General features: G+C 43.1%; 1 protein-coding gene across 24 annotated transcripts in view; it reads right to left on the minus strand.

Moving 5' to 3' along the window:
• Positions 1-19,665, minus strand: part of MAGI1 (membrane associated guanylate kinase, WW and PDZ domain containing 1) — a 477,919-nt gene that overhangs the window by 129,125 nt on the left and 329,129 nt on the right. The gene's annotated exons all lie outside the window — the stretch shown is intronic.

The following is a 19,665-nucleotide window of genomic DNA, read 5'->3' on the forward strand; positions in this document are numbered from 1 at the left end:
TTGCTCTTAATCTTCTGGGGATGCTGAAATCAGAATGTTGCAGAGGCCCTTTGCTATCAACATAGGGTGGTCTGCTAAAACACTCTGCAAGAATTATGAATTCAGATGGGCTTAGATATAATGGGATGGATCTAAAAGAACATGAATGGAAGTGGAGGCTGGAAGATGAGCTGCTTCTCACTGAAAGTGCTTCCTCGTTCCTCCTTATTTTAAAAAACAATTCCTTCCCCCTTCCCTCTTGGCACCCCAGACCACCTGATTCAGCAGGAGCCCCTCATCCTTGGGAGAGTCTTTCTAGGGAGGAAGGAGGGGTGCAAAATTCACCTCCCATGCCTGCTCCCTTAAGCCAGTGTTTCTCCGGATCCAACCAATATAACTAAGGAAAAGCTAAGTGCATCCATCTGCCATTAATTTCAGTGGAAGAGCTACGAGTACGCATATTAGTTTTCTCTACATACAACCAAAATACATGCACACCACACATTCTTCAGGAGAGGGGAAATTCACAAACCAAGGCAGAGTATACTTGCTCTATTACTGAGATACAACTGTAGGGGTTTCCATGTTCTACTTCAGCAAAAACAAGCACATCTGAATCAGATGGAGTTTGTTCTTACAGCCACAAATTAAGTCCATTGCTCATCCAGGATGCTCAGAGAACAAAGAGTTGCCCAGGATGTTGATTTATTCATTCACACTTAGGATGACCCATTGCATCTCATCTGGCTTTTTACTTGTGCTCTGAAGATAAACGCACCTAGAAGAGCCTTGTAACGTCAAGAAGCTGGTAACTTAAAACATACCAATTTCCACTGTAGCCTAAGATACATTTTCACTGGCAAGGCTCCCTCATTTTGTGGGATCAACGGGGCTGAAAACACCCACATTCTGCATTGTTGCGTAGTGCAATGATTACTCTCGGCTTCACTGCATCTAAGCAAATGTTCCCAACTACAATTCAGAAAGGTAGTAAAGAAAACAAGGGGCAAGGGAATTCCTGCCTCCGCTTTTCTGTAGCGAAATGACAGGCTGCCGGCTGGACACACGCCTGACAGATGGCATTTCAAAGGGTTTTTATGAACCATCTGGGGTGTACACAATGACTACAAACCACACTTACTACCAACTCAGGAGGGTTTTCCTGTTCAATGTTATTGAAGAGGGGTCACAGAAAAACAGGCAAACCAAATTCAGTCTCTTTTCCCCTGTAATCTTTACATCAGCAATAAGTTCACCCTTTTCTCTGCTGAGTTCCTGAACAGGGAAAACCCAAATTACACTATTAATTTGTAAAGAACAGTGTCAGAGGCCATGACTCTACCTACTCTGCAAGGTTTTGAGATAAAAACCAGTTGAGCAACTGTTTTCACATAATCGGTTTCTTTTTATGGAGTAGTTTTGTCAGAGAGAAATTCCAGTTTCGAGTTTTCCTTTCAGCTAAGACCGATCTCCAATGGACATAAATTAATAGGGAATTTAGTAGGGAAATTAAAACATCAGATATTGAAGAAAAGAAAAGCACTCAGTGAGGTATTTCACAAAATTTTGAAACCGTTCGAATGATAAAACTTTGAATAAGAACGCGTTCCCAAGCAAAAGTAACTTTGTTAAAAAGCTAACCACTTGAAAGGAATCCTAAATTAGACCTCAGTCAGAAAGTTATTCTGAAAAATCAGAACTCTTGCTCACTGTCTCTCTCTGCTCTTTCCCAGCTATGTACTACTTTTTTTGTGCAAGGTTTCCTGTTAGGTTGCGTAATAAAAGTTGACACCTGAGGCTAAATTAATCAGATACTTGCTTACTGTAATATTAGAACAACACTTCAAGAAGCCTGCATTCAGTCACCTCAATTACTTTTGCATTATATTAAAACAATTAACTGATATTGCACCACAATTAAAGCATATAAACAGCCTTCCAAAAGTAGTTTAGGGATGTGCATGAACAAATGAGAACAGTTAGAGAGTTTACAATGGGGCAGTTAGGACAAGTTTTCAGGACTTCATAAACCATGCTGTGATCCTGGCTTATTTTCCTGGTTCATGTGTAGGCAAACTAAGGCCCGGGGGCTGGATCTGGTCCAATTGCCTTCTAAATCCAGATTGCGGACGGTCCGGGAATCAGTGTGTTTTTACATGAGTAGAATGTGTGCTTTTATTTAAAATGCATCTCTGGGTTATTTGTGGGGCATAGGAATCTGTTCATCTCTCCCCCCCCCCCCCCCCCCGCAAAAAAATATAGTCCGGCTCCCCACAAGGTCTGAGAGACAGTGGACTGGCCCCCTGCTGAAAAAGTTTGCTGAACCCTGTACAGTGGTAACTCTACTTACAAATTTAATGCCTTCCGAACGCACATTCGTAAGTCGAAAAATGTCAAATCCCATAGGAATGCATTGGGAGAAAAAATTCGTAAGTCGAAGCAACCCTATCTAAAAATTCGTAAGTAGAAAAAATCCTATCTAAACCACATCCAAGATGGCGGACAGAGCTCCGTTCGTAAGTAGAGTTATTCATAAGCAGAGGTACCACTGTACTGTACTGGTTTGTCACCTGACATTAACCCAGAGTTTCCCAGCAGAGATTTAACAGGGGACTTCAGCAAGCACCTTTGCTCCAAAGAACTGAAAAGGAGGAGAGGAGGAAGGAAACTTGGTCCCAACACTTGTTTCTAGCTTCATAAACCACATGGACACGAAGTTTCAAAAGATCATCTGAACTGGGCCTGTATTTGTAAAATATTGTAAACGTTCCCAATTTTTTTGGTATGAACCCAGTACCTAAATTCTTCCAGGTAATCTAGGAGTCAGCTTACTTTCACCTTTGAGAGGAAGTGCAGGATGTAAATTTAATAAATGATAATCGTTATTTCCCTGTGCTGCGATCTGAAGCCACTCTGCCAATATGTGTATGGATCTTGGGAGGCCTTCCTACCGGAAACCTGGAAGTCACAACCCAAAATAAGCCAGGCTAATTTTAAGAAGATCAACTCGGGATAGACACACACACATCTCTTGAATCAGTTGGTCTTTCCTGGGGATCAACCTCTGCCATTATGCCTATAATGTACACATAACTACTTAAAAACTAATTATTAAAGAAAGTGATATCAAATACAGTTCCTTAAGCAGTAGAAAATTAAAGGGAGGAGTGTCTTTTACCCAGATGAAAGACAAGGGTGATTTTTGGCGGGGAAGGGAGGTCCTAACAATAAGCCTCTGAAAAAAAATCTGTGTGTCCTAGCGTCTTCAATGTACCCCCAGAAACTCACTTTTCGTGCCCACCAAGGGCTGCTTCCAATCCAGTTGTGTGCTTTTAAAAATACATTTTTAATAATCCTTTTACCTTTGGCAGTGGCTGGCAGAGTGAATTGATTTGGATGAAGACAATTTCAACTAGTAAGGTTTGCATTCTCAAGCTGGGTAGAACAATGGTAAATGGATGTATTTTGTCTATTACCTCCCAGGAAGCCTTATGCCAAAGTATGCAGACCTTGATAATGAAAAAGTTACATTTTTATATATAGTGTAGTTGGGTGTGCCTCCCTACTGACTTTGAATCAGTGACATAGTTTTTACTCATCCAACTTGGAATCATCTGAGAGGGTCCCACATTCAATCTCCGCTTGGACATTATGTTCTTGTGGTTCCAAAAATCTTCAACAACTCAGGGGATCCTGTATCATTTAAAGGTCACCCTCTTCAGCAATGTCATCTGATAATTTGGAAAGACTGCCTTACCTCTTTTGCATCTGTCACCTGAATCACAGTTAAATGGTAGGCAAGGGAGAGAGAGAGCTCTGCAGATCTGCTGACGGCAACACGAAAATGGAACAGACAGAGGCAACCTGCTCCATATTTCCAGAAAAGGCAACCTGATTAGTGGCCAGGCACAAGTATGAACTAATTGCCTGTGACACATAATCAGAACTATCCCAATAAACTGTGACAAAACCCTGAAAAATGCACCCATCTCCAACACCTCAATGCAGGACTCTTGACAACACCGACGCCTAACAATCCAATGATGTTGCTTTGCTGAGCCAGTTTTTACCCCAAGGGTCAGCAAACTTTTTCAGCAGGGGGCCGGTCCACTGTCCCTCAGACCTTGTGGGGGGGCGGACTATATTCGGGGGGGGGGGGTTGAACAAATTCCTATGCGCCACAAATAACCCAGAGATGCATTTTAAATAAAAGCACACATTCTACTCCTGTAAAAGCACGCTGATTCCCGGACCGTCAGCGGGCCGGACTTAGAAGGCGATTGGGCCAGATCCAGCCCCCGGGCCTTAGTTTGTCTACCCATGTTTTACCCTGTTGAAAGGACTCAAGATTTCAACAGACACCTGGAAACAAAAAGGTGAAATGCAAAAAAAAGACATAAAAATCTAAGACATCTCAATATCTAAAAATAGTGCTCCTTATACAGGGGAGACATGGGACATGGGTGGCACTGTGGTCTAAACCACAGAGCCTAGGGCTTGCCGATCAGAAGGTTGGCGGTTCGAATCCCCGCAACGGGATGAGCTCCTGTTGCTCGGTCCCTGCTTCTGCCAGCCTAGCAGTTTGAAAGCACGTCAAAGTGCAAGTAGATAAATAGGTACTGCTCCAGCGGGAAGGTAAACAGTGGTTCCATGCACTGCTCTGGTTCACCAGAAGTGGCTTAGTCATGCTGGCCACATGACCCAGAAGCTGTACGCTGGCTCCCTCGGCCAGTAAAGGAAGAAGAGCGCCACAACTCCAGAGTCGTCCGCGACTGGACCTAAATGTCAGGGGTCCTTTTACCTTTATAAAGGAGAGCGATTGATGCCCACAACAATTTCTCCAGTTTGTAAATGTGCCAGGGACCCCCCCCCCCAAAAAAAGTTGGCACCCCCTGTAGTATCTTTCTTTCCTGCATTCCAATTTTCACAAGTGACTGCATCAAACAGAAGCAGAAGTGGATCCATTCTACAGCGAGGAAGAAAACAGCAGCTCAACTTTGGCAGTGCTAAAGCCATAGCAGAAACAGTGGGAGTGGGTGATGACTCTGGACTCCAACCCAGACCTCTTCCCCTCCCTTTCGACACATGCAAACTTGTTTATGTGCAGGTGGGAAGAGGAGTCAGCTGCTACCCCCTTCTCTCTACAACCCAGTGTACAAATGAAGAGGAACAGCTGCTGTCTGGAGAAGGGAGACTTCTGTTCCTCTTTGACTCCTGGCAGGGACTGTGAATGACAAAAGAACAACAGCTGTTGTTCCAAGGCAATTCAGGCTCCTAAGGGCATTTGCCCTCCAAGCAATGTCCACCATACATTGTAAACTACTGTCAGTTTGGTCCCATTGCAAGGAAACGGTACTTGATACTAATTTCCCTAAAAGTTGAGTGAATAGAATATAGATCGTAGAGCAGGTCTCTAAAGTCAGGCTTGACAAATTAATCGCTCCCACACCAGCCCAATAGTTCAGAAGGGGAAGCAAAGGGCAAAAATGTAAACGTATGTGATATTCATTATACGGGATCTGGAGTATTAAAAACAGTTGGGTAACTGTTGTTGTTGTTTAGTCGTTCAGTCGTGTCCGACTCTTCGTGACCCCATGGACCAGAGCATGCCAGGCACTCCTGTCTTCCACTGCCTCCCACAGTTTGGTCAAACTCATGTTCGTAGCTTTGAGAACACTGTCCAACCATCTCGTCCTCTGTCGTCCCCTTCTCCTAGTGCCCTCAATCTTTCCCAACATCAGGGTCTTTTTCCAGGGAGTCTTCTCATCTCATGAGGTGGCCAAAGTATTGGAGCCTCAGCTTCAGAATCTGTCCTTCCAGTGGGTAACTATCCTACCTATAAACATCTTATTAAAAAACAGTATGTTCATTACCAGTCCACTCATTTTGACTATCTGCTTATATATTTATTTGGATTTGTAATGTGTCATCACGCTGCAGATTAATACAACACAGCTGAAGCCTGCCTCTCTTTGTATGAGGAATATGTTGATTCCACTTCCTTCCGACCTGACCAGCAGAGCTCACTTTTGACCCTGGATCTAGCCAAGCAGATCAGAGGAGAAAAAAAGACAATACAGTGGTACCTCTACTTACAAATTTAATGCGTTCCGAACGCACATTTGTAAGTCGAAAAAATTTGTAAGTCAAATCCCATAGGAATGCATTGGGAGAAAAAATTTGTAAGTAGAAGCAACCCTATCTAAAATTTCGTAAGTAGAAAAAATCCTATCTAAACCGCATCCAAGATGGCGGACGGAGCTCCATTCGTAAGTAGAAACATTCATAAGTAGAATTACTCGTAAGTAGAGGTACCACTGTATGAAGTGGCAATCACTTTAAAGACAAGCTAGGGAAATTCTGCAATAAAGGCACAAGCAATGCAGGGAGAAAAGGTGCAAAGCTGATTGGGAAATGGGACAAGCCCCTGCTATACGTCCGGATCCAACCTGACAATGACACACAAAAGCCAGCTTGGGGAAAGGATTGGGCAAAATGGGAAAATTAAGAGGAAAGATCACACACACACACACACACACACACACACACAAGCAAGTGCTCACACCTCTGTAAAGAGTGCCATTTCATACTCTGAGAATTCTTCATTGAGTACATCAATGCACCTAAAGGAACAGGTTACAGGTCAGAGTGGACACCACATGCCCTGCAAGCAAAAGCTTTGATCCTTGGCATCTCCAGGTAGGACAGGGAAAGTCTCCTGCTTGAAACCCTGCCGGTTTCAGTACAGACAGGTGCCAGTTAGGACAGACAACTCTGAGCAACATGGGCTTTCTATTTCCCCATCATGCAGTTCCTAGAACATGCTACTTCCTTCTTGAACAGAGAACTGGTGGAGACAGCTGTATTGTCCCAGTCTCTAAGGGGAGGCGAATTTCATGGCAGCACACAATCCAACACTGCTCTTCATTGTAGATGAGATGCCAATGCATTCTAAAGCCACAAAGCAATCAGAAGCAAGCAATGAATTTCTGTTCTGTCAACACACACCATAATAATAATAATAATAATAATAATAATAATAATAATAATAATAATAAAATAACAACCCTTCCCAGGGCCATTATATATGTGCACACACACACACATACATCTGAAGTAAACCCTTAAATCTGTTACTAGGTCAAATAATTTGTGGGCTTGTTACGATGACAACATATAACAATAATTATAATCTGGTAGAATATTTATGTAACTGACATTCAGAACAATGTTGTAGAACTACAGAGACAACACAGACCCCAAGAGTTGCCCGTTACAATTCATGCTCCTAAAGGAACATACCCATATTGGGAGTATCCCCAGCAGGTACCTACAAATCCTTTCCTTGCAGACCACACAAGGTGGGAAGATGGTGGCAATGGTGTCCCCACAACAGTGGGCTGTTAGATTTATATCCCTGGAACTTTGCCTGAAAGCAAGCAAGCTATAGAATGCCACCATTTCAATGTACTGATTATAACAATAAGGTTTCAAGCCAAGAGTAGGGTCGGTGAGCAGTCTACAGATGCTCTACAACTGAGTGGTTTAAAGTAGAACAAAGTGAGGCAGAAAATGAGTTATGCGACAGAAATAGGAAAATGAACGGTATCACTGGAATGGAGAGAAGTCACGACTTGGTACTAGATCGCTAATCTAGAAGGAAAGCTCCTGTTACTACCTTTCTGTGTTTAATTACGAGACTCACAATATACCAGCTTTTGCGCTGCTGAACTCAGGGTAGTCTTGGTGGCGCGGGGCGCCAGGGCGCCGGGCCGGCAGGAGGGCGCTGCGCCCGCCCACCAGGACGGGGGCGCCGGAGCGATCTCCGCGCCACGCGCCAGGGCGCCCGACCAGCTTGAGACGGCCCTGGCTGAACTTGTATAATATTTCGGAGTGTTTCAACCGAATCTACTTTCTTTCGATGTAAACAGATCTCTGGTTTAACTTTCTGTTTGGTAGTGTTCCTCAAGCTTTCTGAATTCCGCTTTCCCTCTAAGAGAGAGGCTCTTCTGAGGATCTCCAATCCAACCAACACGCATCTGTTAATGTACAGAGAACCTAGCATGTGGCTATGTCTACAGCCTGCTCCTATGTGGAAGGTTCAGTAGATTGATTAGCAATCCCTGCTGGAGATACAAAGCAGAATCTCTCTCATGCCATCCTACAGCCCTGCAGAAAAAATAATAATTGTGAGAACAAAAGCAGCGACTCTCGTTAAGCTCTCGCCATCCAAAATGACCCCGCAGGTTACAAATCCAGTGTGGATCTGTGAGAGTCTAATCACTGTCATGTGGGGAAGGAAAGAGATTGCCTGTACCAGAATTTCAATGCTCCCTGGAATGTCACACTATCACCCCACACCAGAACCCTGTATGTGCACCTTGACTGAGGACCACCCCCCAAATTAAGAATGACCGTTATATGGTGAACAATGTTCATGCTGTAAACAAGGGAGAAAGTTAAGATATTGAAAAGTGTTTGCGTGGTGTCTAGACATTAGACACCCTTTGTAAGTAACAGTAACATCAGCTTCCATTCCAACATTGTACAGAATGGATGCACTTAACTGCCAGCAAAATAATATGCCAAATAAATGCTACCTTGTGACAGAAAGCAATTAGAAGTCAGCGGATTACACAATAAGTGCTACAGAGTTAACTCCTTTTAAGCTTTTAGTGGAATAGGGTTCATATAGATTTAATTCATTTTTAAACATGCATTTTAGATCTAGGTTTTCTTTTATTATTATTTTTCTAAAAATACACTTCCTGGCCTGTGGCTTTTAGGATGAGGTGCACGATAAATTACTACTACTCATAATTCCTAACATGTTTTTGCAATCAGTGCCAGCTAAGCATACAAGCATTCTAAATGGTCACCTGGAGCAAGACACCAAATATTTCCCTTCAATATTAAGTTGCCAGAAGTGAATGGAGTGCATTATTTAAGGAGTGCATTGCAGGTTTCCCTTCTGATGACACAAAAATACTACAAATGATACTACAAATGCATAGTGCAGATGGGCACTGTAAGCGTCAGAAGTTGCCCCGTCTGGTGGAGTGCAGAGTTGCAGGCAGCAGTCTTCTAAGAGAAGAACCTTCCGACATTTGACAGACTCTTCCGGTCCAACATGACCACTGGATCTTCTCAGACAGGAAAGGGTATAAAAACCATTCTGTATCCCCTGAATCTTGCCAAGTGTTCCTGAGCTCTGGCTTATTAATGCATCCTTGGTTATCTTTTGGTCCTGACTTCTGGCCTTGCTCCTTGATGCTGCCTCCTGGTTTTCCCTATAGTCCTGACTTGCTATTCAGTCCTAACTACTGGCTGGGTCCCACAGTTCCTGGCACACCCAGACAAGGCCCTGACACAAAGCTTTCATATTTTTAAGGCGGGTGGGGTGAATTGTTAATTAAATCACCCTAGCAATCTTCAAACTAGAAGGTGAACACTAGCCAACCCTTTGCCTGCTGGCTATCTATTTGCAAAGGGATTTTTGTAACAGAGCATTCAAAGCTGTGATTCCCCGCCTCTGATCCAAAACAGCATTGTCCATTTGTCCACTCATCTCGGTCTACCGCACATGTAGACCAGGATTATTTACTGAAGACTTGAAATTCTCGTCGTCTCCGGCATCTCAACACCATAGCATCACATTTACAACCCATATTTATAGGGCTGCCTTTATTCAGTGCGCTCCTATTCCTGAGCAACAAACACTAGAGACATCTTCTCTACAGTGTGCTTTCTTCCCACAGTGCAGAAGCTGTGAAGTGCTATAAACTTAATGGACTTCCAACTGGGATAACCTCACTGGTTTCTTACAAATCTGTGGCTCCTGTGACATGCCAATTTTCAACAAGACGGACATCTGCTCTCTTCCTTTCCTTTTGGCTCTTATTCATAGGGAAGCCATTGTACATCTTGGCTCGGATAACTTGCAATTTTCTACTTGCGCAAGACTAAAGGAACTGAAGTTGGATAGGGCAGAAAGAAAAGCAATTACGTAGTTTCTTCACATTCAATACTCCAAAGTGAGTTACAACGACAAGGGAGTTTCACAAGCAACTGCGGCAGCTTGACAAAGAACTGTTTTTATCAAGATTTTCTTCCTTATGCAGACACTTTCTATTTTAATTATCAATAAGAGACTACCTCTTCTCCCATGATTAAGGACAATTACTTAGATCATTTGTGGGTATTATTATTATTATTGAATGTATATACCGCCCTATACCCGGAGGGTGGTTCACGGAAAAGATCACAATATATAAAATCAAAATACTGTAAGAACAATACTGTAACCCAATAACGCCCCTCAAAAAAGAGCCACATTTTAAAAGGGTATAGGATGTCAGTCAGGTCAACCAGAGGCCTGGTTAAAAAGGAACCTTTTTGCCTGGCACCTAAATGAAGGTGCCAGGCAAACTTCCCTGAGGAGAGCATTCCATAGATGGGGAAGCCACTACAGAGAAGGCCCGTTCTCATGTTGCCACCCTCCGGACCTCTCGAGGAGGCGGCACAGGAAAGAGGGCCTCAGAAGCTGATCTCATGGTCCGGGTAGGTTCATATGGAAAGAGGTGGTCCTTGAGGTATTGTGGTATTAGATATTCTAATCTTAGATATTAATAAATATGCCACCTTTGCCAGCATTCTTACCTGCATCAGGAAGTATGCCTTCACATCCTCAGTGACTGCCCCACAGTTACAGAACACTCTTCCACTGGATTATTTTCTCTTGGCTTACTAAATCCAGAGTCTGGCCACCTTATGGAAGCATTTCAAGACCTTTGCAGCTGTATTAGATCTTGTTGCTGAGGATAAGCTGGTAGGACTGGGGCTTTAGCTAGCGATGCTACACATATCCACGGCTGAGGTGGGTTTTATTGTTCAAGCTATATTGTGAGTAATTTTTAATATCATTGATATTAATGTTAATTATTGCCACTTGAAAACTGCAGTTTGGGTAAACAGGGAAAGAGATGTGCTAATACTGGACTGATTCAGTAGGGGGGGAGACATGAGTCTCCCCGCTCTCCCCCAGCAGCGGGAAAGTGAAAGGGCATAGGACTGGCCTCGCCTTAACTTTGGCTGTGCAAGTGTATGGATCAAATTCTCTCCTTAAGTAAACCTCTAAACTGGGGGGTGGGGAACTTGTGGCCAATTACATGTTGCTGGACTACAACTCCAATCGTCCCTGACCAATGGCCACACTGACTGGGGCTGATGGGAGCTCTAGCACATGGGCATATGGTTGGGCTGGGAGCAAAAGGGGTTTAAGACATGTTCCGCAGGGATTACACCTAGGCCCACTTTGGACGCTTTAAAGAAGTGGCAACAAGAAGAACGAATTACTTTATCTTACTCTCTTGCCACAACCAGGTTTCACATGGGATGGGGAAAAGCATGTGTATCTTTCTGCAATGAGAAGTTAATTTCACCCAAGGTAGAGACAGGGAGTGCAGACTTCTCTGTCTGTAGGTGGCCCCTTTAAGTGTAAGCACAAACAACAGAGTGTAGTGGAACAGCAGGAAGGTGGGAATTTACTGCTATAATCCACCATTCTTAGGCTTTAACATACCAGCAGTTTACCTGCAAAATGAATTATTTACAGTCTGGTTTCAGGCAATGCCATTCTTCAACATTTTAAGCTACAATCTCCACAACTATTAAATCACAATAAGGTGTTTTGCGGGGGAAGGGGAGAAGCCCTACAAGGCTTCCTGAGATACAAATTAATTCATCAGCTGATAACTCTCTTCATTTGCATCACTTCCTTCTACAGGAAAAAAATTATATCATGATACATATAACACATTGTATTTCTGGGGCACTATTTCAATTCGTTTTGTGTTATGTGTTACACTTTCTAGATGGATGAGTCACATTAATTATTATTTTTCACTCTGACTGCTAAGCCAAATTAGGCAGCTTTTAGAGGTGAAGGGGAAAACACAATTATTAATGCTTCTAAACATCTGCTAAGGAAATATTCCATGTAGGCAATGGGGTTGTGGGGTGGGGAAGGCAAGGGAGGACCTTTGCTGACACAACCACAAATGATTTGGGCCTGGCATCTTTACTAAACAGTTTCCTATACTGTAGGGACTGAAGTAACAAATATGGTGCCCTCAGTATGTTCTAGAACTACAACTCCCATCATCCCTTACCACTGGCCGTGCTCTGGTTGGGCCTGATGGAAGTTGTAGTCCAATATCTCCAGAAAGCGAAAGGCTGGGAAATGCTGCTCCAGGCTCTTTGTTACCTCTGAATCATGCTCAGCCACAACTTCACACACACACACACACACACACACACACACACACACACACACACACCAACAAATAACAACAACATAATGTCCATAATGACACACATTCAATGCCAACAAACAAGTGTAATACATTGGATAAAGAAGAGCCGTGAAGCTTACTGGGTGAACACCAAGATTGCAGGTTCCATCCCCATATGGGACAACTGCATATTCCTGCATTGCAGGGGGTTGGACTTGATGATCCTCAGGGTTCCACCCAATTCTACGATTCTATTATTCTATGATCATCATCAACAACATTGGGCCAATACAGGCATACTTCCTTACAAGAATGTGGGTTCAGCTGAAGACAGCCTGGCTGCTTTCAGGGGAAGGAAGCCCCCCGCTGCCACCCCCACCCCCTTTCTGGCTTAATAGACTACAGTATAGTGTAAACCTAACTTTTATATGCACTGGGAAACAAACAAATTAACTAACTAACTGTGTGACTTGCTTTATTCACTTTATTGTGGTGGTCTGGAATGGAACCTAAAATATCTCCGAAGTATGCCTGTTGTGAAACTAACGTGGGAGAGGGAGTACATTTTCCATTGAGCTTCTTAATAAATGGAAAATAAATCTATTGTCTGGAAGATTTCATTAATTTAGCTGGAGGAGCTGCAATAAAGTTCAATACAATAATTGCTAAAGGGCATTTTCAGTTTTGCATGTAGAATAGTCAATAGATCAATGCTTCCTGTATTAAAACATATTTTCAACAAAATCAATGGGGGTGTGGGGTTGAAAATCAAGAACTGGCAGGTAAATGTAAAGAACAATAAACATCCTGCAAGACAACACCAATTTCCTCCTGCGAAGTGTTGCGAAAGTAATTTTGTTTTGTTTCATAATTTAAGCAAGAAGCCATTTATTTCTTGCTCTAAGAAATCTAGACTCGTAATAGCTAAATTGAAAGATGGTTTCCACCTTAGTCTTTCTTCAAAACATATCTGAAACCTAATACTTTATCAGGTCCATAACTTCATTTTTCAACTGGTCATGTCAATACCTCAAACTCGGAGGTTCCCAACTTGAAGCCAAAGATACCGTCACAGTTACCTTACAGAGTTGTTGTACAGATTGCCAAGAATGCATGCAAAGCATTTTAAAGAAGCAACGTTGAGGGCTCATTGAAAGAGCCTTGCTGATCAGTATCAGTGACTTCCTGGATTATCCCCTTGGGGTAGTTGGGTTTGTTTCCAATGCTGATAAAGGAACCAATCTGCTCAAACACAGCCGCAACACGTGGCTAATAAGTATGGTAAATGTATTATTGTTAATAGTAAGAATATAGGTAAAGGTAAAGGGACCCCTGACCATTAGGTCCAGTCGTGACCGACTCTGGGGTTGCGCGCTCATCTCGCATTATTGGCCGAGGGAGCCGGCGTATAGCTTCCAGGTCATGTGGCCAGCATGACAAAGCTGCTTCTGGCAAACCAGAGCAGCACATGGAAACGCCGTTTACCTTCCCGCTATAGCGGTTCCTATTTATCTACTTGCATTTTGACGTGCTTTCGAACTGCTAGGTTGGCAGGAGCTGGGACCAAGCAACGGGAGCTCACCCCGTCACAGGGATTCGAACCGCTAACCTTCTGATCAGCAAGCCCTATGCTCAGTGGTTTAATTACAGCGCCACCTGGGTCCCTAGTAAGAATATACTGTAATCCAAAATTTACAAATCATAAACATTATTATATAATGTATGTATAAGTCCATAAACAAGACATAGTCAACGTAATGGATTGCTGTCAGGGAACACCAATGGTGTTTCAGGATTAAGACAACTGTTTCGAAGATGGATCTTCATCAGCAAGTAATTTCTAATGAATTATCCATTCAGGTAAATGTGATACTTATAGACCAGTGCTCACTAAACAGTGTAGCCAACTGATAAAGGAACCAAAGCACAGCCCACCCAGCAAAATTGCTGGGTAAATGACAAAGTCACTACAAACAGCTGCCCACACCCCTCTGTTGGTGCAGAATATAATTTGTTTTGGGTGATTAACATGGCGGTGTCCACATATCATGGATACAGCCTACCGTGTTTCTCCGAAAATAAGACACAGTCTGATATTTATTTTTCCTCAAAAAAAACAACAACAACAACACGTTGGCTTATTTTCAGGGGATGTCTTATTTTTTATTATGCGTCCAGCCTCGCCTCTTCCTTGGCGCCCTCCAGAACTGCGCCTATCACTATGTCTGATTTTCGGGGTATGACTTATAATGCGCAAATGATTAGAAATCCTGCTATGGCTTATTTTATGGGTATGTATTATTTTCGGAGAAACGGGGTAAGTGTACTTCAGCAGCCACAGATCAGCTCCACCCACACAATGCTGCAAACATCACATTTTCCCGTAAATAAGAGACAGTGGAATTGGATAGCTTTGCCTCACTTGTCAAGGGCTGGACACCACTATAGCTACAATTGGCGTGAGCTATTCTTTTTGCTGTCACAGCTGTAGCACATCTATAGGATCCGAGTGCCAAACTCTCATTAGGAATCCAGCTTAGATGTCTCTGCCAAAGAAAAGTTTGACATAAGACACGGGAGAATTCAGTTTTCCGGAGCCCGGATGCCAGGCGCAATCTGAGTTATTCACATCTCTGAAAATGAACTTGATTCGTAATGCTTGAAAATGTCTTACCCTGTCTGCGAGGATTTAAGAGCAGAACATGGCATGTATCTTGCCACTGGCTAACTGTGGGAGTTAAAGCCGTCAAGCAGAATGCGCAAGTCACAGAGTACTTAAAGAAATCTTAAATGCTTGCACAGGATTCCCATTTCACTTCAGTCTTATTTAAACATACAGGGCGGCATTCAATTAACCCATCCCACAAGTGCAAGGATTCCCACTTCCGCAAGGGGACTTTCACCCCATCTCCTTCCCCCAGTGTGGGTCCATGCTCTCTCTTAATCTGCTTCAAAGTTGGGAGAACCCCTAGAACAGATTTGGATGGTGCTCTTGGGAGGTTGAGGGCAGGGAAAAGGAGAATGTTCCATTGCAGAAGCAGAAATCCTTATGTTGACAAAACATTCACTTAGCGCTATGTTGGATTCCACCCACACTATTTCCCTTTTTTGTTCTACATGGAACATAGGGCACAAGGTTTGCCCTATTTTACTCAGTACGGTACACTTTGCTATAAAGAGCTAGCTCTCCACTCGAAGAAAAATACAATACAGAGAAGCAGGTTGGAAGAACTCAAAACCAAATGCTGAAAGGATCCAGCCAACCCTCAACATCCCCTTCCCAGATTACCATACAAGACCCAGGCTGTGTTATGCAAGCAGAGAGCTGGTTTGTTTTGCAGAAAGGAAAGTACAATGCAAATAGCTCAAGGTATCTCACCCTAGTAAGTCAAGTCACAAACAACAGGGCAGACAAAATGCAAAACAGTTAAAAACAAACACCCAGTGTTAGTTCACTTTTTGACCCTAAATGTACCAATCACACCTCCGAGCAAAACCAACTGACGGAATCAACCCAAAGAAAAATTAATTAGGTGTCATCATCCTCTATGCTAATATTTTTCAAACTTTCTACTTGTAGCTTGTCTGTGGACCACTAAGCACCTATCATGGTCACATTCTAGAGTGATAAATTCATGTAAGGAACTAGCCAGACCTGTGAGGTTCCACCCTTATGATGCACGGCCTCAGAGTGCTTTAGAGACATCCAGCATTCACCTGAAGGCTGTAGAGATGGGCAGGCTATTTTTAAGGCAAGCTTGTCTGCTATGACTCATCTTAGCCCCAGCTAAGCTCTGAAGGATCCCTGGTTCCCCAAGAACACAGTCTGAAAGCGACTACCAGAAGCACAAATAATCTTTCAGAATGGGGGAATATACTGCCTTGTTCCAGCCTTCTTTCCCACAAGCTTCACTTGGTAATAATTTACTTGAATAGTATTACAAGTAAGAGTTTCGGATTCTTGTCAAGACATTTTCTTCTTTTCTTTCCAGTTCAGTGGGAACCAACAAAGCACAGTTGGACAAGCTTTGTTTCTATAAGAGCACAAATGAAAGAGCGGCTGAATTAAATCTGAATATATCAGGCCTTCGTGGCTTTGATCCCTTCTGTTTCTAATTATAGCCAACATCACTGTAAACACCAGAATAAATAATAAAGTAACAGGCCAATGTGTCAAAACTCAAGAGGTATTTATATGCTTTCTATCCTCATAGTCCTTTGTAGGCAAAGTTAACAAGGCCACAGTCTTACATCAGTGTAAATGGAAATACAGAGCAGGTATTGGTGTCCTCGTGTAAAGCAGTTTATTGTATTTCTGTTTAACAGTGACTTGCTTTCCCAACACTACTGGAAAACAGAAACCATGATAAAACCATGATGGACACCAACACACTGGGAATGACAGACCACCCCTCCTCCCAGAAATTGTACTAGAAGAAAAATCAAGAGTAGCCTTGTATGGTCCTTGCTTACCACTCACACAGGGATAAAGTGTCTGAGTAGGTTCTTGGTTCCTGCACTGCTTGAAAATTCAGAAGTTTGTCGGAAGATTACTGTAGATCCAAAACAATTACCTACATTAAAAACAACAACTCTCAATCTAGCCAATCATGCTCCATAGTGTTCAATAGGCACAACCAGTGTTTGGAATAGGTAAAGATTAACTTTTTACCTATAATTTGTGTTGATTCTCCTTCTTTGTTGAATTACAGACCTCAGCTCCTCCTCCTCCACAGCGAATAACTCCCCACTCCCATATATGCAACATATCAGAGTTCATTCAAAAATTCTCACTGCTCTTCGGTTTGCCAGGATCACATTGCACCAACAGAGTTCCCGGTCAATCACCTTCTGTCCAAAGCCTTGGCGAAGCAGGAGGAATTTCAAGCAAGCCAACAACCTTTTAAAGCTTTTCTGAGCCAATTCTGCAGGCAGCGTTGTGCCCGATCAGTGAGATGATAAATACAAAATGAGAATGAATGGATGAATAGATTGTTCGTTTTCATTCTCAGAGGAAGATATGAATCCGTGTTAGCCAATTAGAAGGCTGGAAATGGACTGACTGAATTGAACTTAACTGATATTACTCCCGATTAAATTACTTTTGTTTTTATGGGAGGGGACTAGAAGAAGAGTTAATAAAATCAGCTGAAAATAAATCGACTGAAAAGCAACACAGCATCAAACAAGTGGAGTCTGTGTAGTAAATTTATGTTGTGCATGCACATTCAACACCACCTCTGTGTATACAATGCCCATGTTTCACACATTCCCCCATTTATTCAAACTGCACACAAATACACCACATACCACCATCAAGAATGCCAGTGACTAACAGCTGACTATCCATCAGTCATACCTTAACATCTCAGAAACTGAGTCAATGGCTCAGTCAAGCCAAATGAAGCCAAAAATCTTCTCATACTCAATAGACAGTGTGGTATAGTGGTTAGAGCAGGCATCCCCAAACTGCGGCCCTCCAGATGTTTTGGCCAACAACTCCCATGATCCCTAGCTAACTCCCATGATCCCTAGCTAACAGGACCAGTGGTCGGGGAAGATGGGAATTGTAGTCCAAAATATCTGGAGGGCCGAAGTTTGGGGATGCCTGGGTTAGAGCATTGAACTACAAACAAGGAGACCAGGGTTCAAATCCCTTTTCAGCTATGAAGCTCACTGGGTAAACTTGGGACAGTTTCTCTCACCGTCTCTCTCTTAGGATTCTTCTTGTTGTTTAGTCGTTTAGTCGTGTCCGACTCTTCGTGACCCCATGGACCATAGCACGCCAGGCACTCCTGTCTTGCACTGCCTCCCGCAGTTTGGTCAAACTCATGTTCGTAGCTTCGAGAACACTGTCCAACCATCTTGTCCTCTGTCGTCCCCTTCTCCTAGTGCCCTCAATCTTTCCCAACATCAGGGTCTTTTCCAAGGATTCTTCTCTTCTCATGAGGTGGCCAAAGTATTGGAGCCTCAGCTTCACGATCTGTCCTTCCAGGGAGCACTCAGGGCTGATTTCCTTAAGAATGGATAGGTTTGATCTTCTAGCAGTCCATGGGACTCTCAAGAGTCTCCTCCAGCACCATAATTCAAAAGCATCAATTCTTCGACGATCAGCCTTCTTTATGGTCCAGCTCTCACTTCCATACATCACTACTGGGAAAACCATAGCTTTAACTATACGGACCTTTGTCGGCAAAGTGATGTCTCTGCTTTTTAAGATGCTGTCTAGGTTTGTCATTGCTTTTCTCCCAAGAAGCAGGCGTCTTTTAATTTCGTGACTGCTGTCACCATCTGCAGTGATCAAGGAGCCCAAGAAAGTAAAATCTCTCACTGCCTCCATTTCTTCCCCTTCTATTTGCCAGGAGGTGATGGGACCAGTGGCCATGATCTTGGTTTTTTTGATGTTGAGCTTCAGACCATATTTTGCGCTCTCCTCTTTCACCCTCATTAAAAGGTTCTTTAATTCCTCCTCGCTTTCTGCCATCAAGGTTGTGTCATCTGCATATCTGAGGTTGTTGATATTTCTTCCGGCAATCTTAATTCCGGCTTGGGATTCATCTAGTCCAGCCTTTCGCATGATGAATTCTGCATATAAGTTAAATAAGCAGGGAGACAATATACAACCTTGTCGTACTCCTTTCCCAATTTTGAACCAATCAGTTGTTCCATATCTAGTTCTAACTGTAGCTTCTTGTCCCACATAGAGATTTCTCAGGAGACAGATGAGGTGATCAGGCACTCCCATTTCTTTAAGAACTTGCCATAGTTTGCTGTGGTCGACACAGTCAAAGGCTTTTGCATAGTCAATGAAGCAGAAGTAGACGTTTTTCTGGAACTCTCTAGCTTTCTCCATAATCCAGCGCATGTTTGCTATTTGGTCTCTGGTTCCTCTGCCCTTTCGAAATCCAGCTTGCACTTCTGGGAGTTCTCGGTCCACATACTGCCTAAGCCTGCCTTGTAGAATTTTAAGCATAACCTTGCTAGCGTGTGAAATGAGCGCAATTGTGCGGTAGTTGGAGCATTCTTTGGCACTGCCCTTCTTTGGAATTGGGATGTAGACTGATCTTCTCCAATCCTCTGGCCATTGCTGAGTTTTCCAAACTTGCTGGCATATTGGGTGTAGCACCTTAACAGCATCATCTTTTAAAATTTTAAATAGTTCAGCTGGAATATCATCACTTCCACTGGCCTTGTTATTAGCAATGCTTTCTAAGGCCCATTTGAAAGCAATGCTTTTTAAGGCCCCTTCATGGATCAATGCCTTGTCGTGGCGAAGGGGCTTGAATAACTCAGAGAAGCTATGAGCTATGCCATGCAGGGCCACCCAAGATGGACAGGTCATAGTGGAGAGTTTTGACTAAACGTGATCCACCTGGAGAAGGAACTGGCAAGC

This window comes from Zootoca vivipara, chromosome 2 (genome assembly GCF_963506605.1).
Source record: "Zootoca vivipara chromosome 2, rZooViv1.1, whole genome shotgun sequence".
Classification (NCBI taxonomy): domain Eukaryota; kingdom Metazoa; phylum Chordata; class Lepidosauria; order Squamata; family Lacertidae; genus Zootoca; species Zootoca vivipara.